Source organism: Ursus americanus, chromosome 4 (assembly GCF_024610735.1).
Source record: "Ursus americanus isolate L20-20 chromosome 4, mUrsAme1.1.p, whole genome shotgun sequence".
NCBI classification, from domain to species: domain Eukaryota; kingdom Metazoa; phylum Chordata; class Mammalia; order Carnivora; family Ursidae; genus Ursus; species Ursus americanus.
In genome coordinates, this window is record NC_142130.1 from 15779086 (window position 1) to 15804425 (window position 25340).

Here is a 25340-nt window from a genome sequence, read left to right on the forward strand (position 1 = left end):
GTATATTTTGGGAGAATTGAAATGATCGGCTTTCTATTGCAAACACTGTTTAGCAAGAACAAATTTTATACTGTAATTATTTTGGAACTTTCTGTTTCTGTGTTCCAGAATAAGTTATTTAAAACATAACTTGACCTCCCAAAAGCAGACCTAAGTTTAAAGCAGGGAGATTTAAATTGCATATTGCTAAGGTTTAATAATTTGGTAATTATTTGGTTTCTCAACTCAAGGATCGTGCTTCTAGCTAATTCTTGGAAATCATACAGGAGTTAAGGTGCAGTTGGCCTGATGTTTTTCCCTTTCTCAGCATTGAGTGTGTTATGTGAAAAGGAAGAGGGAAGAGACTAATGCCTTGTTCCATGGGTTCATGTTGAGTATGATTGGAAATGACATTGGTTAGCATGGTTTGAAGTTATTTCCAATTCTCTTTCTCCTTTATTGGGAAGTGAGCTATAAATAAGACAATGTGCTCATAAAAATGAGCAAAAGAAATTTCTGCCCTCTAAGAGATTACAGAGCAGTGGGGCAGGGGAGGGAAACAAGATGAATAACTGAATGGATGATTAGTCATAGTCAGTTCTATTAATTTTTGTAAGTTAATTTCTGTGTTAATAATTATTACCATATATAAGACATCTCTCTCATACTTTACAGGTACTATACCCTCAAGGCAAGTACTACTCTCATTTCCGAGCAGTGGAAATGGCTTGGAGAGCATGTGCCACAGACCCCGGGGTTTGGAATCATGACTTGCAGCCATTCCACACGACTTCCTGGCCTATGATCCTTCAACCGGAATGCACCGTTACCTAAGATGGACGTCAGCCAAGCTTCTCAGCCCCAATGTGTAACTTCCTAAACCACGTCCGAGGTAAACAAACAAACAAACAACCTTCCAATGAGCTTGCAGCCCATTTTACAATCCTTTGGTAATTTTTATTTTACACTTTCTTAAACTCTGACAAATAATCACCAAACACACAGAGGGAAGAAAGTCAGATTCATTTTGTGCTGGCCATATGTTTCCATTTAAGATTTCCGTGTGAGGAGATGATGGTATGAGAGCACACATGTGGTGATTTTGCGCATAATGTCACATGCTGAGTTCCTGGGGGGGGGGGCGGGCTCTCGGCTGCCCTTTGAAGCCATGCTTCCTGCTCAGGGGAGGCATGAGAAGGCTTTCTTTATCCCACCTCCAGCTCCATGACAACTAGAGTAGATGGTTGGCTTAGGCACTGAAAGTCTTGTGTGCTACTCAGTGGTACAAACACATGTTGGCTCTCCTCTCTGGTCAGAGGCTGGGCTGGGTGCTGGAAGGGCTGTGCTTCGGGCTCCTTGCTGTCCTGTGGCTCGCTTTCTGGTGCGGTAGACCCCCTGATGACCAGGGGCACAGCTAAGGCTGAGAATTCAGAGTGTAGTGCTCTAAGAAAGTGACCTACAAGTCCAGAGGGATAGTGTTTGCAAGGGGGGCTGACATCCTGGTAGGAAACTAAAGAAGCTGAACTTACTGCCTCTTGATGCAGGTTTTATTTACCTGTGCAATACTGTTTATTCCTTCACACAACAATGCGATGGATGTGAATTTTTTATATATGTTTTAATTTAAAACATAATACAAGTGTAGCTACAAGTTAAAATCATGTTAGAGCATATATATCTCACCTCACATTTTCAGTTTCCATCCCCCAGAGAAACCAGAGTAAATAGTTTCTTCCGTATTTTTTTTTTGTTAATTTTCTGATTAAATGTGTGTATACTTCTCTGTGAATGCATCCTATATTTTTATACAAATGGGAACACACTAACCTGTTCTGGACCTGAGAGTTTTCACTTAAAATATCCCAAGATAATTTCCATGACAGGAGGTACATAGGGCTTTACCTCTTTTTTTTTTTTTTTTTTGATACAACATAGCTTTCAAAATATGTGTTGGAGTTTTGAGAGGATCCAATAAGTAGCATCCGTCTTCCCCTGTCCCCGGGGTTCTGAACAATTTGAGAAGGAAACAAATGGAGACTACAGATGTAATTTTATTGCAGATGGAGGCTGTCGTTTATGTGACTAGTCAAGCAGGCTTGTAAATACTGAGCCTATGTACTCAAAGCCCACCTATGTAGCTTAGCTCAGTTCCCAAAATGAAAAGGATAAAGCCAAGCCAAGATCTGCCACACAGATGTTAGGCCACCTTTTCAGGGGTAGAGTGACTCAAAAGCAGGAGAGAGGCCATGGGGATGCTTTCCACAGGCACCAGAAGTGGAGAGAAGGCGCTCCTCTCTGACAGCACGGACAAAGCCTCCTTAACGTAGCTAGTCTCCTGCTGTTGGATGTGCAGGTTACTTCCATCCCTGCTCCTGGGCATACATATTTGTTATTCTCTTTTTACATAAAAGGAAACAGGCTCTAGGAGGTTACAGATTCAAAGTGAGAGCTTGTGAGAGGCAGAGTCGGAGTTGTGACTCACGTCTGACTTAAAGTCCGGGGTTCTTTTCATTTTCCACAGCCCCTACTGTTCACCCAATTCCTAACATCTGTATGGAAAATTAGTAATAGTCTATGAGTCCATGTTAGGTAAGTCCTCTTCCTAGTTCCTCACGCTCCTCATGTGAGGAGGCCGAAGCAGGAAATATTTTCTCTACGTTAAAGACCAGTAAGCTAAGGTTCAGAGAAGTTGCTACTTCTTTACCTAGCGTCACTTGTTAATGGCGAGGTTTAAGACTCGACCTCTATTCTTCTCACTTCAGATCCTCGTCCTCTATCTCAGAGAGCCTTGAACCAGGCAGTGAAATACAGGTGCAGACCAAGAGGAGCGAGCAGAGTTAACAGACATGTTATGTTGATGCGCAAAGATGGGCTTTGCTCCAGCAGTGACAAAGGGTCTCCTTTCAATGATAGGTAGATTATATCCTTCCTAGGCAGGCTGCCTGTGGTCTGCATAGAACTGGTTGGGAGACATTTAAAATACAGATTCCTATGCCCCACTTAGACCACCTGCCTCTAAGAGAATGGAATCAGGAATCTGCATTTTAACATGATACCTGGGGTATAACTGATGGAAGATAGTCTGTGAATCACGGATGGCAGAAATCTTGCTTTGGGAAATGTTTTTAAGTTAAAAGCTTTTTGGGATACAGTAAATGAGTCATAATCAGAAGAATCGCTTCTTGAGGCTTTGTGTCTTTGTGGAAGGAAGATGGACTTTGGAATTAACTAAGGCTAAATGGAATTCTCATTCCACCATTCACTAGATGGGCCTAGGAGACAGTTACGAACCTGCTGAGTGTGAGCCAGCTTACGGTACAATCTGTTAGGAAGATTAAATGAGATGATATATGCAAAAGCCTACCTTTTAGATGGTCCATAAATGGTACTTGCTCTCCATTTCTTCTAACATTTTTTCCAATCATCTTTCTCATCTCCTCCACCTGAGACTCCTCTGAAGGGCATCCTCTTGGTCTCATTTATCTTCCCATTGCTATTGCTTAAATTCCCTGCTACAGAAAAGAGCAGAGATGCCCAGCAGGGCAAGGCTTACACTAATCAGCCTGCTACATTGATGGGGCTTGTTGCTTGTTCTATAAGATCCATGGAACGAGATGAGCAAAGCACAATTACTATGTCCCTTCTCAGAGGACATGTGCACTGATTCATTAACAAAATGTTACATTGAAAAGGTTTGCACTGAAATGGGATTTTGCTTGTATTCCCGAAATGTCTTGAAATGAGCGGGGACTGTTAAAGGCAAGCTTTGGAAGCAGGCCCTTTTAATTTTCTTCTGATAGCTCCATTCTTTTTGTCTTCCGTCTTCTCTATGTCTACCGGACCCACCCAAGCAGCTCTCCAGGCAGAGACCTTTCCTCCTTCATGCCTTGGCTTCAAATACGATACCTCCTGTGTCCTCTAACCTCAGAATCCTCTAAGAATAGGATAGGATTAAAAATAGCCCAAAGAGGGTTTTCATACTAGTAACAGCTGGGTATGCTAATTACACTTGTCTTGAAAGGAGGCTTTTCAAGTCCTAGAATAAAATGAAAGGAAAAAGTAGAAACTTTTCATATCTTAGTTTTAGGATGACATCAGGGGAGAGGGTGAGGTTCAAGTACTATCTGAGGGATTACATAAACTGGTGATAGGTGTGATGCTTTACAAATGTAGTCATAACTTTAACAGGCAGAAAAGCAAGAAACATGGATATAAAGAGACAAATATTCTTATGGAAACAATGCAAAGAAACATTTAAAATCGCAATACTAGATGTATGCTCCTAGAACTTATTGATGTGAAATTATATTTTCAATTTTGCAGACCTCAACTTGTACCTGACCTGAATTTTTTATCTTATAGGAAAAAAAAAATCACTATGAACAATCATTTTAAAAGAAAAGCAACAGAGAATACATTTATAAAAATCACTTTTTTTTCTTATAACAAATGTAATACATATTTGTAGTTGAATATTTAGAAAAGATAAGAAAAAAGAAAAGAAAAAGCCCATTTCCCCAGAGATGATCACGTGTACATTTTGATGTGTGTCTAGTCACTCTTTTTTCTATTCATTGAGTCAAACTTTGGGGAGTCAAAAGTGGAATCATAATATATATATTTTTCTTTTGCTTAAAAAAATATGGCACGTACCAGTGCTTCTCAAGCTTGAATGCACATAAGAATCACTTAGACTTGTTAAAATGCAGAGTTTGATTCAGTAGGTCTGGGCTGGGGCCTGAGAATCCGTATGTCTCACAAGCTCCTGGAGAATGCTGCTAGTCTACGGATCACACTTTGAAAAGTAGCAGGTGTGTGTACCATTCTGTGTCATTACTGATTTCTTACCAACATATTTTTAAGCACTGCAAATATTCCATATACAATGTATGTAACTCAATAATACCATATCAGTGGCAGTTAAGTTTATTCATTTATTTTTATTATATTATAGAAGGTACTATGATGGACTTTCATGGAGAGAAATCTTAACACACATTTATTAAGATTTCTTTGAATTAATTTCCTTGAAATGGAAATCATCAAAATTACTCCAAATTTTAAAGTGTTTAATACATATTGCCAACTACCTGATGGGGGAAAATGCAGTTTTGAGAAATAATGTTAACTATGCATCACCCTGACCTGAATTTTTTTTTCAGTTTGTCCCTGTATCCTTTCCCTAGGGAGAAGCCTTTCCTGTCTCCATGGTAACCTCACTGCTTTCTCTTGAATCATTCTCAGTATTCTGGCGTTTGCTGACAAGGGTGTCTGCACCTAGCTGGCCAGTGCGTTAGCCTCAGTGCTGAGCACAGTGCTAGACACTCAAGAAATGATAGAGTGAATGGTGAAGTGAAAGCCTAAGGCTTTCAATATATAAATACTTGTTAGAACATCACAGTAGGGGCAGTATCAACTTCTTATCTAACACATTAGATACTTTGACCACTATTTTTTTTCCATTTTTTTATTTAATTAATGATTTTTTATTATATTATGTTAGTCACCATACAGTACATCCCCAGTTTCTGATGTAAAGCTCGATGATTCATTAGTTGCGTATAACACCCAGTGCACCATGCAATACGTGCCCTCCTTACTACCCATCACCAGCTTATCCCATTCCCCCACCCTCCTCCCCTCTGAAGTCCTCAGTTTGGTTCTCATAGACTTTGACCACTAATTAAAACCCAAACATGAAAAATTATTTGCTCCTGCTTATGAAAAATCACCCACAACGAGCTTTGGTGTTAAACTGTTTCTTTTCATAAAGCAGGCCATGCCTGTGTAGCCCTGGTTACAATTTCAAAGCTATGTGCACCAAAACCTGTGGGCTGTTATTATCATGCTGGGGGCTCTATTAATAGCATTATGTAATAATGCTCATATACTATCTTGGTATGATATTGCTAATGATATGATAATGTTAATACACTACAAATCTATCCTATATGTATTATGTCCTTATAATTGTTCATAATGGATTTTTTCACTGATTTTGATTTTTGAAAATATTATATTAAGTATCATCGATCTCGATCATCAAGGTTTTTTGCATTCCCTTAAGTTTCCCATCCAAAGTAGGTTCTTCACATACCTCATTGTTCTGGACCGTTAGGTTAACTGTAAATTCTTGAGATTTTTGAACAGGCAAGTGAAATTTATAACTCCTATCACTTAAATAATCTTTGCTCGATCTTTCACTTATGTATTTAGTTGTGTTTCGTTAGGTGTTCCTATCTAATCGGGTACGTGTTCCAGTTGCCGTACTTGTGGGTGGGGCAGGAATCGGGGCTGGCTTTCTACAGGCGACAGACGGGAACATTTTTGAGACAGAACTTTTCATACAAATACCTACTTTTATCAACTCAAAGTTCTCCCTTTGGTTCAATTGCTGACTCAAGAAATATTTTTTGCCTCCTGTTGTGTGATAGGAACTGTGATAGGCAAGTGCTATGTAGGAAAAAATGAGTAAAACATGATATTTGCTTTCAAGTCGGTCCCCATTTGATCGTGGAGGCAGTCAGAGCACTAAGATAGAACTAAATCCGGGTTTTCAGTGGGAGCAGAGAGGAAAGACAGGGACGCTTGGAATGCAGGGAAGAGGTTTTGGCCACGCCGAAATTGTCTCTTCCAGGATGGGGTTTGTGCACATTACACTCACAACACCCTCCCTCTCCCCTTCCTTACCCGCCCCCTTTTCCCCCCACCCCCCTCCCCACCCCCTGCCTCCTCCTCAGTCTGTAGCCATTACCCTGGGAGGACTTAGATGCTTTGGCCAATGCTCATTTAATGGAAGTGAAGATTTACAAAATAAAACCTGGCGTGTTATTTGTAAGAGCAGGAAGTAATTCTATATTGCAGCCCGTGCATACGGTGTCACGTGTAGATCGAGAATCACCATGCCTGCTGAATTATGTTATCACTGACTTCGAAGTTATCATTGAGAAGCGGCAGCTGTTGCCAGGAATAGTAAATCATATCTCATGCTTTAGAAGAAATGGTATTATGGCTTTTCCAAGGAACTCATTTTTAATAGAAGGCGCAAGTCATTACCCACACTATATATGGGAAAAGTATAGGTTTATTTATATTATTTATTTTTGGCGATTTTAATTTGATTTCAAAATATTTATTGAATATTCACTACGTGCAAGTGAAAAAGCCCCAATCCTTATCTTAAGTAGCTTGAAATTTATTGGGGAAAAAGCCATGCCCATAAGTATCTAGAGTCCTAAGCCCAGTGGCGGGTGTGTTCGGATGGATACAAGTTGCTTGGAGGCAGTGAGGGGAAGGGACAACGAAGGTCAGACTGGCGATGGGGAAGGAAAGAGGACTTTGTAGGGGAGGGGGTTTTGATGGCGGTGCAGGTTTGGTTTTGTTTTGTTTTAGGAGGTAAATAAGGAAAGGCATTTGATACCAAGAAAACAGTGTGGATACCAGAATCATAAAAATAAATGCCAGTTTGGGGAATTGGGAGGTAATTAGGTGTTGCGGCTGATTAGTGCTTCTTAATCCTGGCTGCACATTGGAATGACCTGGGGAGCCTTAGAAATACTGGTGCCTGAGTTTCACCCCCCAGATCCTTTGGTGTAGCTTATACATTGGGATTTTTAAAAGGTCCCCAAATTATTCTAATGTGCAGCCAAGGTTGAGAACTCTGCTGTGGAGTAATATATTTAGCATGGTACTGTGAAGCAGAAAAAAAAAAAAAAGTGAAAATAAAACCTATTTTTCTTGGGCAGCATTAACCTTGTGCTGCAATTCTTACAAAGGAGCACAGAACATTTAAAGGAATATACCTATTAAATCTGTGAAAAAAAAAGTTAAGGGTGAGGAATTCTAATTTACATTTACAAATGAAAAAAATGAGGTAGTCTGTAGAAACATGACTAGTCTCCAGAACTCACTGTGAGGAAGGACAGGGTTTGAGATAAAGGAGAGGGGAGTTGGATTCAAGAAGCAAGGGGATATTTAAGAAAAGAGGAGTTGGTACTTTGTTTTTTTCCTAATGGCTGTGTTCAGCCTGGATTCTGAAAGTGTGGAAACTTGACGTAAACTTTCTTTCCTTTCCTTTCCTTTCCCCCTTTCTTTCCACCAACTACCAAATGTGTATGTGGGATAGGGTACACACAAAGGGAAGTGAGTCCACGGAGGGGGCAAGCTTCTTTCCCTGTAGATGGAGGGGGGGACGGGCGCTGATATCCTCCCTCACCCCTTCACTCTCCCAAGCTCCAGGCTTCCTCGCATCACGAATGATTCCTGCCTCCTCCCCCAGATCATCCTTTCAGGTTTGCCTGACATTTCCCACATTCTGTCAGATGATGGTCTTCTTCAGGAAACAAAATGAAACCTCCCCATCCAGAAGTTGGATGAATAAAAGTGCCTACGAGAGAATCTTCTCTTAAAAGATAAATACTTCTGAGACAGAATTTCTTACCTTTTTGATTATTCTAGTTCAACATGCTTCAAATCCATTCATTCATGCCCTATTCTCCCTATTTTCCACCATGGCTACTATTCATCACTCTCAATGATGAACTGTGTAAGGGTCTGGATGGCCATCCTTGTTTTATTCTCAGAACCAAGCACAGCGCCGGATATAGATTTATTAAATGTTCATCGAATAAATTATCCTACATGCTTTCTAGGACAGAGTTCCTATTTTCTTTCCCTTTCAGCATGTTTTTACAATACGTGAACCTCTGAATAACGCTTTGACTTCGAAGCCCTGGGATCTCGTTTCCATTGATCTGTAGTATCTCATTAAAGGCCAAACATTTTGAATGTTTAATTTTCATTAGTATTCTGTCTTTCCACATTCCATAGTATCTTCCCACTTCATTCTGGTTCCTAAAAACAAAAAGCAAAAAACAAAACCAAAAACCAAAAAAAAAACCCAACCCACAACAACTTAGTGTATATATATGTATGTGTTTTCTGCAGTAAATACACGAACGCTAATGAGTAAGCTGGACTTTGCAGGAAATACATCAACATCAACTAACTGAACTACCTCTGCAACATTCCATGATGGCCCATCACTCATGGGAACCATCTTATTTCCACACATAGAGAAGTGCTTTGCCAACCACAAGAAAATGATGACTAACCATGACAAGGAATAAACACACATCTAGCTTCTTTTTTCTATTCTCACTATTTCTCTTCAGGCCCTACTTAATACCTTCTTTCTTAAAGAGATAAATTTCTAATTTCCCTGTTTCCTAATTTATCATGTCTTCCCTCTTCATCTCTTCAAAATATATAAGTGCCAGGCAAATTTTTTCTTAAATATGGTTGTGATAGTCATTTTGCTACTCAAAACTCTTCAGTGGCTCTCTACTTCTGACTCAAATATGGCCGCCTGACTTGGGTGTTTATGGGAGCCAACTTTCCCTTCTTGACTCTTATCCCAGTCACTTCTGCTACATGATGCTGAGCCAAATGTGCCTACTTTGTCCACTTTCCCTATAGCACACTCTTTTCTGTCACCTTGGCTTTGTCCTTGCCTCTTCTTTCTTATGAACTATATATATTCACACCAAGGACACTTACCCATCCTCAAGGGTTCAAAATCTCTTTCAAGAAACATTCCCCAATTCCTGCGAGTGAACATAATTCCTCAGTTTCTCCAATTGCTTCATTGATCAGTCTTTGTATTTCTTCTAGTTCCCTCAATGCAGCTTGCTTTATAAATATAAGCAGGGCGCCTGGGTGGCTCAGTTGGCTAAGCGTCTGCTTCCAGATCAGGTCATGATCCCAGGGTCCTGGGATCAAGTCCTGCATTGGGCTCCCTGCTTTGTGGGGAGCCTGCTTCTCCCTCTCCCTCTGCCTCTGCCCACTGTTCCCCCTGTTTGTGTGTGTGCTCTCTGTCAAATAAATAAATAAAATCCTTTAAAAATAAGAATAAATATCTATAACCATCCTACACTGTCTCCTGGCTGATTTCTCTAGCACCGTGAACTGAATGCTGTAGGTGTATTACACGTTTTTGAGACACGTTTCATGAAAGTGCATTGAAGAATTAGGGATGAGAGGAATGACATGCTTTCTCTTATCTGTAGTATCAAAAAGGAGGCCTGATGGGGAGGCACAAGAATTACCTACCCAATATGTAGAGGGCTTTTATCCTTATAATTTTGATCTCTAAACTCTTTATATTTTTCCCTTGCACCAGCATCACCTTCCCACACCCGTATACACACTCACATAAACACATGGGTATAGGTAGCACTTTTGTTCAACATGAAAATAAGCAGGATTAAATTCACTATGATTATTCTGAGCTGGGCAAAAAACTAACATCGTTTAGATACAAGTAGTCTTTTGTAAGGGAGAAAATAATCATTAACATTTCTACATAACAAACAGTTATAATCCAGTTACTATGCTACAAACCTTTGCCCAGAGAAAATTTTAAAATATGTGATTATTTATTTAAAAAGAAAAAAAATGTGTCCCAGCTATACCTGGTAATATATGAAATAAGGGCACCTGAGTGGCTCAGTGCGTTAAGTGTCTGCCTTTGGCTCAGGTCATGATCTCAGGGTCCTGGGATGGAGCCCTGAGTTGGGCTGTCTGCTCAGCAGGGAGCCTGCTTCTCCCTCTCCCTCTGCCCCCCTCCCCCACTTGTGTTCTCTCTCTCGATCTTTCTCAGATAAATAAATAAAATAAAATCTTTTTTAAAAAAGAACATGAAATAAAAAGTAATCTGGGAATACCAAAAGAGAGAGAGAGAGAAAGCCTGAACAGCTTCTGTTCTGTACACAGCAAAACTATGAACATTTGAACATTTAGTGACATCTGGACAAAAAGAGTAAGCCGGAAAAACAGTCTGTCTTTTGTGACACATTTTTGAGTTGGATCCAAGGAGCAACTTTTAGGCACAAAATAGCAAATAAGTGTTTTATGTTGGACAGAGTATTTTGTTCTTCATTTGCAGGCAGCTACACTGTAACTACACCCCCTGTAAGTAGCTGTGCTTAATTCAGAAACACTCCACTGGTTGGGTGGCATGGCTCATCTGGAACTTCCCCTTGACAGCCAACATCATCACCGCTGGTTTTGCTACTTTTAATGGTAGTCCTCGTAAACATTAGGTAGTTTGGATGCGTAATATTAACAACTGAAAATGCCATTTCTACTATCTTATGTAGAAAATAATGAAAGACCTCAGGGGGCTCCTTTAAGTTATCCTAAGTAAGTCAAAGATTCTCCTTTCCAGCTTTTTCGTTACTGACTTCATTGTGATAAAAACAAAAACAAACTAAGTACTGAATCGCCATAAAAACTAAACGTTCCTCATGCATACACCACATTTTAAGCTGCCAATTGAGACCAGGAGAGAGAGAAGCATTCTCCATACACCAAGATACCGATTTATAAGGTGATTTTACTTTTTAAATCACCAGTACGGTAGCCTGCATATGCTTTTATACTCTTTTCCCTCCTCCTCACCAGCACTCCTCTGACTGCCTTGGTTCAAGCCTTGAATGGTGATAATGACTACTATGGCTTCTGGATGCAACCCCGCCTACCCCCTCGCCCTCCTCGGTTCGCCCTCCACGCTGCTTCCACAGATGTCTCAAAAAGTAAATTGAATCATGTCATCTGTTGAAATCCTTCTCAGCTTTCTCCTTAGCAGGCCATACAAAGCCTGTGAGGACCTGATGCTGCCTTAGCTCTCACCATTTTCCCTCTTGCTGCCCCAGGATCAGGCATTGTCCTGCTGGACTGTGTGCTGTGCCCTTTACCTGCAGTGCTGTCTTTGGCTTTTAGGTCCTCTCCCAAATGTTCTTTCCCTCTGCTCTTGCTCCCAGGCTGTTCCCAGTCAACCACTCAGTTTCAGTCTATCCATCACCTCTTCAGAGATACCGCATTGCCCTCCAACATGTATCCACAGCCTCTTGCGGTTCCTCCCTCAGCTCTCACCCCACCACACTGTCAGAGCACACTTCCCGCCTCCCTCACTAGGCAGTGAGCTTTGTGAGGACTATTTGCTATGCCTTTTTAATCTTTCTCTCAACACTCCCTCATGCAGGACCATTAACTGGGGAGGCTGCTGTGTATGTGTTTGTTAAAATAAGATCCATTCTAATTGCCTAAAAGTAACTCGCATAATTTATACAACAGCCCCTGCCCATTTCTCTTTTGAACTAGCCCTTTTCTGCCAAATCAAAAGAAATCAGTGTGTGTGTGTGTGTGTGTGTGTGTGTATGTGTGTGAACAATACCATCAAGGGGCAATAGATTCAACATGTTTACACAGGGCCCAAGACCACAAACAACTCACTGTTTAGGTGATTTTTCTCATTTTCTCTAATATGGCACATATTGCTGAGCTCAGGAGCAGAACCATTCTGAGCCATTCATTTCAGGTGTTACTTTTGATTAAATTGATCAGCACAGACCATGCTCCAACGAGGCATGATCTGGAAAATTAGTGCTTGTGGGTCTCTGATGAAATATAGACTAACCTCTTCAGTATATGATCTGGAGGTGACTTAAAAATGTTTTGGAAAATTTTTCTGTAGCTGAGTCTGCAGTCACAGTCCACAGACTGGAGAGGAAATCACATACTTGGAGACTGTGCTCCAAGAAGTATTATTGATGGTGATGAAAATATACTAAGAGAGAGCAATAAATCAGGGGCTAGTTGACCCATTTCATGAACTGTACTCCATGTTAGGTTTCTACAGTATATTCGTCAATGTGTTCGCCATCCTTGTCATTCTTCATGATACACATATGCACATGGATGGGTACACACACACACACACACACACACACACACTTACTTCAGCAAGATTTGTGTAGAAAATAATCCAGCCAGGAGGGTTGCATACAGTCAGAACATAGATTTTATTTTACTTTATTTTATTTTTCTTAAAGATTGTATTTATTTGAAAGAGCCCCAGAGCATGAGTAGGGGGAGGGGCAGAGGGAGAGGGAGAAGCAGACTCCCCACTGAGCAGGGAGCCCAACCTGGGGCTTGATCCCAGGACCCCAGGATCATGACCTGAGCTGAAGGCAGACACTTAACAAACTGAGCCACCCAGGTACCCTGCAGAGATTTTATTTTAACAAAAATCCTGCAGCTTGCAGTCAGAAAGGATACCAGGGAAAGAATTGTTGCTGTTTGATTGGGTGAGTCTACTACTAATTAATAAGAAAAGTGCTGTTGGTACTTTGAACACAAGGTATCATTATAATTAGAACAGTTGCCTCATTTGTAAGGAAATAAAACTGTAATTCTTAGCAGTGAGTTGTGGTTGACAGGTGAAGAAGACATGCTCTCATATTTAGTTAACGAAAAAGATAACTAAGGAGTCATGTTTGTTTTTCTATGCGTCCTTTCTCTGGTAAGCCCTTCCCTTTCGGCTCTAGGTTCCTTGAAGGCAAACATGAAAGTATATATAGCTACTGCACTTCCTGACACTGGTCAAAATTCTGTGCCCCACACAAGTGGCTTTGTCTAGACTGGTACATTTGTTATCTTAAAAAAAGTATGAACCTGGCTCAAATATTGTTTTATTTGAAGCACAATCTCCTTTGGAGTGGATCTATTTCAAAAAGGTTTTACTGAAGTTTTGAAAAGGATCTTTTAAGGCTGTCTGATCTTCCCTTGACATGGCAGAATTATGGGGAGCCTTTGATGAACTGAACCCCTGGCTAAGTCAGGCAGCTGAAGGAATAGAAAAGACTGGAGGGTCGGGCGGGGCAGGGAGACTGGAGTATGTGAAGCAGCCAGAAGCTGAAGTTGTAGGTGCCTCCTACGTGCTGGGCACCAAGAGGGAAGCACTAGCCCATGCTTTATTTCCTTTCATTTAATCCTCCACCAGAAGCTTGCAATAGAAATTGTTCTGTCCCTTTTATAGGGGAGGGAACAGTCCCCTGGAGGTGGAAGGATTTGTTCCTACAGGCCATGCATGGCAGAAGCAGGATTCAAATACACGCACTTTGAAGCCAGTGCTTTTCCTAACATCCCACACCATGTGGCATTACCCAAAGTGACTTGGGAGTCACCGTGCTTGGGTTTCCCTCACGTACTGTGTGGCACTGGGCAAGTCATGTCACCTTTTGGGGTTTGTTTTCTTTGCCCTCAGCACGATAACAATGCCTTTTCTGTGTTCATTGTAGGTGTGTTGTGATGACCCAACAAAATAGCACCCATTGGAAATCACTTTGTAAATTACAAAGCACCAAATGAATATAAAGGGTTATAGCCCTTGGCCCACACCTAGAGAATGAGATATTGAGAAAGAGTAAAGCAATTTGAGAGACACTGGTTTTGTGGTCTCTGAACTTGCATTCACAATTGCATAAAGATCTCTTTGCTATGAGGGTCAATTAATTATAGCTGCCAGTTTTTAGTGCACGGCTTATCTTACATGCAATTAATTATTCCATAAATCAAATAAGCAAGTTGTTGGCAAATGACATCTGCAATCTTTGAGCTGACAGCAAAATATATTATGCACCATAAATATCACCGGCCAACTTCTATTTTCTAGACATTTTGGTGCTGGTACCCAGGAACAGGTTGTTACTATGAATGCTGCTGGTGATGGTGGAATGTGCCCAGACCTCTCAACAGCTCAGGGGATAGCTCTTTAAGTTCTGATCTCAGGTTAGAGGCTCATTTGACAATTTAAGACAAAAGTGGGATAATTGAGTCCTCACTGAAATAATTTTGTCAGGACCAGCTAACATGCCTTGTGCTGAGAACTCTGGGCCGTGAATACTACTTATTTTACGTGACCTTGATTCTTTCTTCTTTTTTCTTTTCTTTTTAAATTTTTAAAAATATTTTTGTTGAGGTATAGTTGATATATAACATTAGTTTCAGATTGCAACACAATGACTTGATATTTGTATATATTGCAAAATGATCACCCCAGTAAGTTAAGTTACCATCCATCACCATACAGTTAAAAATGTTACAAATTTTTTTTCTTATGATGAGAACTTTTAAGATCTACTCTTTTAGCAGCTTGCAAATATGCAACAGAATATAATTAATTATAGTCACCATGCTGTACATTACATCCCCAGGACTTATTTTATAACTGGAAGTTGATACCTTTTGATCACCTCCCTTCTTCTGCTAACAGCACCTGGAAGAGTGCCTGGCACATAGTAGGTACTCAACAAACGTCTAGCTCAAGCTCCAATCTTAGATCATTTGCCTTCTGTTTCCTCAGCAGTACTGACTGATTGCCTCTCCCCTTGCAGCTTCCCTTGTACAGGGTCTTACACCATGTACGGGCCCTTCTGTATCCACCTGGATGGAGCCTTAGCCTAGGATCTTGCTTGTCTCATAGGCTTCCAGTAGGCTCACACACTGAGGAGTTACAGCTCTGTACAGATTCCTCTCCCTCCACTGCTCTCTACCCTCACCTGGGAGCTCTACCCAGGAAGAAGAATGACCCTTTTTATAGCAATTGTGCTTCGTTGAGGTTGACAGAATGTAGTCATTCTGGGTGGCTTGATTTAATATATTTTAATATCACTCACAAAATATCTTTTTCCATTTCTCAACAAGGTCAGAACTTCTTAATAGGGAAATTTGTAATTTAATCTATTTTTGACCTAGAGAGGTATAAATAACTTTCATTTCTTTAATTTGGTAAATTGTCCAAATTATTATCCTTCGGTTCTTTTCTCTTTACACATTAGCATGTCACTTAAAAATGGAAATGTTAATTTATTTGAACCTTTCAAAATTTCTCCAAACACAGTAAACTGCTCTATATATTCATGCATACCACCGTGACAAGGTCTTACCATTATAATTTGTCATGATGTGTAGACCGTATTTCATTGATTCTAACATGCGCATCTTTTTTTACCTGATAATATCTCTGAAATTGGCTGCATCTCACTGTTGCAAGCATCTTACTGTTGTTTCATGATCTAGCGGACAATATTTTTTCTTTTTTATAACTATCTGAAAGAGTGGTGTATTATGCAACCAGTGGTGCCTTCGAATGGATGAAAAGTAATCTAAAGTGAACCATAGCTAAAACTTTTAATTCACATTTGGTAGGTAGGATATAGGATCTGGTTCAATCTCATCCCATCCTCCTTTTGCTGTGCTTCTTTGTACTGCATAAGCTGAACTGTTTAAAAATTTCCCAGGCTTCAGTATAATATGCTAGAGTTTGGACTGAGAATAGGGTTTTGCTAAATAGATGAGCACACAAACTTGGAAGGTAAAAATGAGACAAAGGGTGTCTTCTTGTTCCCTTCGCTTGTGTATTTCCTGGCAAACAGGGTCTTGAGGACAGCATGTTCCTCTGCAAGAGCATTCCAGTGGACTTTTCTCAGCCTCCTGGTTGCCAGAGGCAGCTATGAAGCAGCAGCAGAAGCTTCAACGGTTTTCAGATTCCAGCTTCTTGGTCTCTGAATTACTATTCTGCAGTGTGCTTTCTGACACGGTAGTTGCAGTGGTGGGATCAGAGATCCCCTGGTAGGTAAGTTTTGTGTTGTTCTGGGGGTAAGTTCTGAAGGTTTAGCCTATAATTTATTCTTCTACCTCTCCAATAATTTTATAAATACCTAATTCCCTGAATTGGATAGCTTCCTGCTTAAAACACCAGGAGTAGTTTGGGTTTCCTCTACTAGGGTGACTGACAGTTCTACCAGATTATTAAGGACACTCTAAAACAAATAAAAGTGTCAAAGAAATTTTCTTTAGATCAATTCTAGCTAGTTTTTTTAGACCTAACACACAAGCATCAGGGTTTGTCATCATGGTTGAAGTAAACAACACAATGCAAATGATTTCCTTTAGAGAAATGACAGCACTTAGTATTTTTATAACCTCATTATGTGACTGCAGAAGAAGCATTATTGTTGCAATAACATCCTCAATTTCTTTATCGAAGACAGAGGAGCGTAAGCAAACAAGTAGGTGGACACATAAATAAATCATTGTTAAATTATGAGAAAAGAACCACACAAAATACTTTCTCATTTATCTCTTCATTTGTCACTTGAAGAAATAGAATTTAAAGAAAAAACCCCTGCTATATAGGATATCAACATAAACCATCAGTCTGACCTTAAATAAGTCATTTTGGTTTGTTCAGACTCAGAACTTTTTCCTATAAAATATGGAGCATAAGACCTGTCACTTGCCTGGATTTTAAGCATATTGTCAAGGAGAAGAATATTAGATAATATCTTTGCATCTATTTGGGAAAGAACTTGTAAGTTTGGAGTATTATAAACTTGGATTAAATACCCTTAGTATTATTCTTATTGCTAAGACTTCATAAAGAGTCACCAAAATTTGAAATTAAAAATATATAGTAGATTGGTCTAATTAAATAGAGCACATCTCTTTTAAAACTGCACTGTGAAAGAGCTCTATCCATAGATGCAACTGTGAAATATATCCCAAGGTTAAACCAGGACTTTTCTGAAAGCCATTAGGGATCAGTTCAAAGCTAAATATAATTCACTAATAAATGTTCCTCATTTCAAGTTCCCTTCTCAGAAATGATTAAAAGATACATCTTAGAAGCCAATAATTTTCAAGTTAACTGTCACTTTTTTTTTTACGAAGATTTGTTTTCCTTTTTTTTTTTTAGTTTGTAGATCTGTGATTTTTAAGCCACGTATTAATATGCTCAGTGAAAACTTTCCTTAAGGATAGATCTATAATGCTGAATGAAGGGAGAAACCCCAGTAACATGTCTTTTCCTTAAACTACTTTCATTTCTGTTAAATCTATTATAAAATCCTAGTACCTCCTGCTAGTATCTGCTGTGTGATTGTCACTGGTTGAACCAGGGCTGGAGGTCAAAAAAGCTGATTTAAATATAAGGAGAAAAGTCATGTAAACTTCAGTGTTGGACTATTTTTCTATTTTCAAGGTGAGAACAAATGCATTTTTTTCAATCTGCAGTTATGGAAAAGACTTACATACTTGAGTTATTATATCTATTTTTAAGTAGCAAGAATAGAAATTCCAGAAAGATTGCATTTCTATCGCTAATGCTTGCAAGGTAGTTAAACGTGATGGTTAGATGCACAAACTCAGGAAATGACTGCACGAACTCATGTTCTGCTGCACCAATTTATGACTTGGGTGACTTTGGACAAATTACTTAACTTTTCCATATTTCTTAGTTTGGAAAAGGAGAAGATAATAGTATCTTCTTTTTAGGACCTTTGTTGGCATTAAATGAATTCATATATCTAACAAGGGTCTTAAAATATACCCTCCTTCATTCAAGTGCTCAATAAGCTCTTACCACTTCCTGTAATGGTATCACTTCCTACAATATACAATACTGTCTCACTTCCTTGTTCACAGGGCCGACCATACTTAGAAACTTGACTTCTCACATGGGTCAAGGCCAAACAGAAATTCTTTTTCTTCCTCAAACTCCACAGTTTGAGCATGAAATGATTACAGATCACTAAGCTTAAGGATTGTGCTTGCCCTGAATGTTTTCACAAATATACTCCTATGATTTGTTATGCAATTAACATACATGAAAAGGCAGTAATACAAATTTAGACTTCTCTAATGCTACAAACATATGGATTTGAAAACATTCAACCCCTTGATTGTATTCCTCAGGTTTTATATAGTGGATTGCTAAATTGCAGAGACGTGGATAGAGCATTTACCCCTAAAATTGTGTCCGGGAAAAAAAGGTGTGTCCATCTCTTAAGATGCTTCATAAGGTGAAAAAAAAGAATGGGAGAAGTGTACCACAGTCAAGTAATTTAATTGAGGAAAATAGCATATTATGTTCTTTCTTGCAAATTCACATTATTGATTGATATATTGAGGTCTTGAAATAAAGAGATATTTAACTATGTTTAACCAATTTCTTCCAAATATTTGATCATAAGGTTTTTGTCCTCATTGCTTTCTAGAGGAAATTGATATGGATTATTAAAATTCATGGACTATTTGCTAACTAGACAAAGGTCCTTGTCTTATCAGCACCCCCCCCCCCCCCACAGGCTGGGAAGGAAGCGAATTCCTGCTTTTGGCAAGACGTTTTGTTTTTCATTTCTTTTATTTTGCTTTTAATTGAGTGATTGACTAATATTTGAAATTGCTTTCTAATTTCCTTTTCCAGGAGGTCTCAGATTATCAGGAAGAAAAAAACCCTAACCATAAGAAGGTGTTAGAGGAGGAAACTTGACTGGGAACTCCCATGCTTGGGAATCAAACTCTTGCAAATACTTTTATCTTTACACAATCTTGCCAATGATTTGGGACTTGATACCTAAGTCCTGTAGGCCTTTTCTCTCCAATTTTTTTTCTTCAATTCTCTCTCCCTCACAAGTGTTTAGGATTAAACAAGGTGATAAATGTTAAACTCCTTTAACAGTAAAAAATCAATACAAATATTCAAAGTAGAGTTGCTGTTGTTCTTGTTGAGATTGTAGTGATGGTGGTGAACAAGCCTGTGTCATTTGGGAAGTGACAGTAATTGCTTTATAGGAAAGTATTTCCCAGCATGGCTACAGTAGAGTGAACCATTTAAGGGATGTTCAGATCATCCCAGGTGTGAATATAAAACCTTTCACTTTGCCTTTTTTAAATGGAAAATATTAATATGTTGCATTGCCCTAGATGGCTTTAGGTACATGTAATGATTTTTTTAAAATTAAATGTATCATCTCCTTTTCTCTTAGTTCTCATGGCTGAGTGACTTGCTGCTCAGTGGTTCAGTTTCATTTATTTGGGAGTGATGTTTCTGATATTTCTTTCAAGTTTTTTCTTCCTCCAGTTCAGAGTCTGTCCATCTCATTATGGGGACTTCAACACGTGTGATGGAGTGAAGAAAGTCCTGGATTTGGTGTCAGAAATATTAAATACAGGGCTTCTGTCTGTGGCTTGCCCAGGTTCATGTACTCTGATGGAATGTAATGAAAGAGCACAATGAATTTCAAAGTGCTGTAGGTTTTTAAAGTTTTTAAAATCTTCAATATTATATTCCAGATCCTACTTACATTAACCACTTCTGGGTAGAAATCAGACAGTTTGGAATGTTCACTAAATCTTTTGGCATGCCATTTAGAGCTCAATCTTAAATGATAGTACGTATTCCAAGATACTATGCATGGTAGACTAGATACAATCTATTCAAACTTTAAAAACAAAGAAAGAAAAATGTGAATGGACTGCCACACCTTGGTAAAAAGAAAGAGTTCTAATTGCCAACCGTGTACATTTGGTGAATACCCTCCATGTGCTGGACTAGGCTATTTATTGAGGATATAAAGATGTGTAAGACTTGTACTTATATTTTGAAAAAGTAGATCATTGCCAAACATAGAAGGAGAAGAGGGTAGAGAGTTCCAGATGTAGATAAAGGTGTAGAGCTGGAAATACCTATGCACCACTCAGACCACGTGGCATAAGACAGTAGGTTAGAGAGTAATGGGAACTAGGTCAATGAGCATCGTATAGCCGATTGTGAAGGGTCTCGAAAGCCCTCATGTATTAATATGATGGATACTTGTCTGTGACAGTGCTTTAGGTAAAACTTAAAGTACAAGTGGCCTAGCTGTTGAAATTTGGTTGACAAGTAATGTAGCTGAATTTATAGGATTCTGAATTTCTTTTTTAACAGTGGTCTAGCAAATTCAGAATAAATTTTTCAGTGCTTTTTAAGAGAGTTCAGATATTACTGGAAACAAATACTTCTAAACATAAAAGAAAGCCAGTTTTTTTTTTGAAATATTTTTTTCTGCTTATAAACTTATGACATCTTCGTATTGCAGAGGATTTGGGGGGCAAACTTTGTTGTCTTTATGTATTCACCCAGAATGTTCACATCCACAAAATTCCTTAAGTTTCTGACAGCAGGAAAGGAAACGAATAATTAAATGCAGAGAATCATGATTGGAATATGTTCAAGAAGCGGGCAATCTATTTAAAACCAACAACTCATCAGATGTAGTCTAGTCAATGGTTATATTTTTGTGTAAGCTTGAAAGCCAAACAGGCATGTCTGAAATCCCATTGGTAAGACACTATGATTTTTAAAAAGTTTTCGGTTTGGCAAAAGCTCCTTTCTGGATTTACCGCATCCCCCCCCCCCCCCATAGAACTGACTCCTAAGGAAATTCAAACTACATCCATGAAAATGGAAAAATTATAAGGTGCCAACTGGGAGGCCACTGCCAGCAACAACACATGCCTACAGGAAACTGACAGCCAGAGGGCTGGATGTTCCAGCCAACGCTGCTTTTCCTTTACAGCCATTTCAATTCCAACCTTGACCAACAAATGGTCCAGGGCTGGGCGAAGTAGAGAGAACACCTCTCCCAATTAAAAAAATAATATCAAATGTTGACAGTAGAAGAATTCTTTCACGGGCAAGCATGAATTTTTCCACTGAGTAAGAAATTCCCAACCTGACACATAAAAGGGCTTTGATTCATAGGTTAATCTGAACATTTTCATGTTCTATAGACCTGACATACATGTGACAGATGCCTCACAGGGTCAGAAAGTGGTGTTTTCCATGCCTGATGTCCAAGTTCTAGAGGCAGAGCAGGCATTTCTCTGTGTGCTCCCGCTCGTTTAGGTCTGAGAGAGAGGCGCTGCTACAGTTTGTGGTGGGCTTCACACAAAGCATTTAAATCTGAGCCCATAAGATTAGGGTTTTTTCCCACCCCGGGGATTTATTTGGTATAGATGGCTTACAGTTGTTTTGTTATTTATTTAGGAGAAATGATTTTTTTCCCCGAACCTCTTGAGCATTATAATAATAGTAAAGGATTCATGAAGTACAGATAAACGAGGTTCAGAAGCAGAAGTTTTTTTAAGCACCTACAACTTAATTTCATTTGGCAGTAGCAAGGGGCAGTGTTCTGTCCGATGTTTCCGCAGAAATGGGGGTCGTGGGCAGGAGAGCTCTGAGTGAGGAGGAGCAGTGTGTTGGGACTGGATCCAAGTTTTATATAAAGACAACATTCTACTTCATCCTAATTAGTGTAACGTATTCATTCCACAAACATGTATTGAACATCTTCTGAAAACAAGGCTCTCTTTACCTTTACTATGATCTTGATCTCCCCATATAAAAGAAAAATCCCAATACTAGTTATATCAAAACTCATTTTGAAATAACATAGCAAGAAAAGGGTCAGGGGAAACAAAGCAGAACTCTTGGTTTGAATAGGCATAGATCACAGCAAGCCCTTGAAGGCCCAAACTAGAAGTTTCCCTATAGATTTTCGTACTCCAGTGGCCTCACTTTAAAGACTGGAACCTGAAACCCAGAGAGGTGAGGCCGCCTCTTGTCTAGTTGCAGAATCAGTAACTGACTCATTTTGCCAGACTTCTAGTCCAAATATATATTTTGAGAATTACATGATTACTTTTTTTTTAAAAGATGTTTTATCTATCTATCTATCTATCTGAGAGAGAGAGAGAGCACAAGCTGGAAAGCAGTAGTGGCAGAGGGAGAAGCAGGCTCCCCACAGAACAGGGAGCCCGATGCAGAGCTCCATGCTGGGCTCTGATCGATTCCAGGACCCTGAGATCATGACCTGAGCCGAAGGCAGTCGCTTAACCGACTGAGCCACCCAGGTGCCCCTGACATGATCACTCTTAATAATAAGCAAAAACCAAACTGCAAACTTTCAGAGCTGCCTGTGTGTGGGGAGGTGGAGGGACTTGGGAAGCAGGGGAAGACAGTGGAGGCCCAACATCTCTGTATGTGTTGAGTGCTGGGCCAGGCACTTTCATTCCTGATCTCTTTAAGCCCTGTAACAACTCTGTGAGATCAGTGCTGTTGTCTCCATTTTCCAGATGACGATCGTGAGGCCCAGAGTGACTAAGAAACTTACCCAGATGCACACATTCTGTGAGTCATGGACTTAGGATCTGAACTTCTCTCTGCCTCCAGATTCTTTGCTCTTTTCACTGTACCTTAATTATTGCCTGTTAGAGGATATTGTGCATTTCTTCATAAATGAGTCCAATTTTTGCTGGCCACCTGGTTTTTATGACCGTCCAGATTGATTTTTCTTTCGAATTTATGTTTCACAACTGCAGGCTTTTTTCCTTTCCATTTATCTCTTTTCTCAGTCATGAGGTTGGAAAAAATGAGAACTACGCTGTCTTTGTTTGGACTGAGAACATTCCAAAATATTTGGCTGTACCTCAAAACCCTGTTAAAATAATATTATTTATAACTTTCTGCCTGGTCAATTTTATTTTAGGTTTGGCTATTTCCCATAGGAGGCTGTTCTTTCTCCTTGATGGTAGGTTTGCTGCTTGAAAGCTTTGGTCACACAATATTTTCCAAGTGCAACTCAGGTCCTTGCCTTCCTGATGAGTGGAAACTTGTTAGACAATTGTCCCCACCACTCTGAAGCAGCTAATTGCAGGATCTCACTCTCAGGAGCTGTGGGGTTGAGTGTTGGCGGGGAGAATGCCATCTGTTTCCATGTGAGCCATCAACTCTAGTCACAAAGCATGACCCGTCCAACTCCACAATAGGTTGCATTTTAGAGCTGGGTTTGGTGTGGCATGCTGTTTCCCAGAATGCTTTCTGAGAAATACAGTTAATTTCTTCTACATTTCTCCTCAGCACGGCTATTATTGTTAGCAGATTTGTTTAGCTGCCTTAGCAGCTTGGGACCTTTCATTGACTTTTGAGCAGATGATTTGATTTTCAGGCAGAGATGAGGGAAAAGGCAGCTAGCAGAATCATTACAACGGAACACCCTCCGCAAATAGTGGGGAGGCAGGCTTTTGACAGAGCGTATCTGAAAAAGAAGACCCGGCTTTGCCTCGGTGAATAATTGAACGATGGCAAAGCAACGTGAATCACAGAGGCCGAGGATTTCTTATTTAGAAATTTAAGCAAATAGAGTTTGTCTGAAAGGCCATTCCCTTTCCGACAAAAACGATGGTCAACGGAGCGGCAATTCACAGAGAACTGATGGTGTCTGGCTCCTGGCCGCAGCTCACCTAAAGGGAATATGGGGAAAAAGAGAGAGACTGAATGGTTAACCCAAGAAGATGGTTACATAACTGCTTAAATTCCACAACTTGCAGGCTTGTGGCCTCATTTCAGTCCTTAGAGACATTCCTATCCCTGTGGTCACTAGTGGCCACCCTTCTACATTTCTCCATCTCCCTGGCTCCCTGGTAGCTAAATACCTATTGATTTTCCCAGAACCCCAAGCTCTCTCCATAATAGGAAGATTTGGTGGACATCCTGTCAAATGCAAAGGAAAGCCTCTGCCAGACTGAGCATTAGAACACGGTATTTTAATAGAAATGTGAAATATCGATGAAATTATAAATCAATGAAAACCCAGAGGGAAAGAGAATCTCATTTGAGAGAAGATCTTTAAGTTTTTTTCCCCTCCTTTTTTTTTTTTTTTTCTTGTAAGGAAAAATTGAATCAGGGAGCCAAATTTATGAGGTAAAAACTGTCAACAAAGTATTCCTAGCTGTTGCTGGGGCTGAGAAAAAGAAACCCAAATCACGCATGCAGTGTGAGTATGTGAAATGACACATTTTAATATACTAGTTAGGGGGTCAAAAATACCTCCCCTCTTTCACTTATGTTTTTGGATGTTGGCCAAAATTGTTATTGTTTTAATTATTTTGCCCATGCTTTTCTCTTAGGTCTCTTTCCAAACCCCATATTTTCTCCTAGTTTTGCCTCTGTGTCCTAGATATCTGTGGACTGCCAGGGTACCTTTTGAGGTCTTAAAAGCTCACGCTAGTTTGCTTAACATAACTGCCGTAACTCGTGATGCAGAACCAGATGGAGAGCTGTTGTAACGGGGCTGCAGTGTCTCCACTGAGGCATATTGCCAAGTTGAGGGCAAAGTTAGAGAGCATCACTAATGGGGGTAATATACGAGGGCATAAAGAGTCACACAGGGATCACAGGATCGTCCATTAAATTGGGTGGGGCTGCAGCAAGTAAATTTTTCACTCGCCATAGCCTGGATCTGTCCCTCGTCAGGGTGGGGTTGTTTCTTATGCTGGACGTAGCTATCTTTGCCAACGTCTTGTAGAAATTCTGAACTTGCCGAGTGAAAGAGCAGAAGCATGAGAGCCGAAAGGGCAGCTATGTGTGGGAGAGAGATGAATAATGGATCGAGACTCTTGGACCGAGAGAAAATATGTTGTTGTTTTCTAATATGTTGGTTTTGACATCATTTTCCAAGAATTGTAGTTATCGAGACAAAATTTTCACAACAAAGTACCCAAGATTATGATGAAAATTATGAGATGTGTTATCCAAGTGATGCAAAGATAGGAAAGTATGAATATAAGCCATCACATTTGTGGTGGTGGTAAGGAGACAGAATCAGATGCTTTGTGCTAATATGCTCATAGTTTTT

At 39.8% G+C, this 25340-nt stretch overlaps 1 long non-coding RNA gene across 1 annotated transcript in view; it reads left to right on the top strand.

Annotated features, from left to right (window-relative positions):
* Positions 1 to 658: 658 nt before the first annotated feature.
* LOC123786467 (uncharacterized) overlaps positions 659 to 25340 on the top strand; it is a 47663-nt gene continuing 22981 nt past the window's right edge. The window contains exon 1 of the long non-coding RNA XR_006777968.2: positions 659 to 871. This is a non-coding gene — a long non-coding RNA (uncharacterized LOC123786467). The remainder of the gene's footprint in view (positions 872 to 25340) is intronic.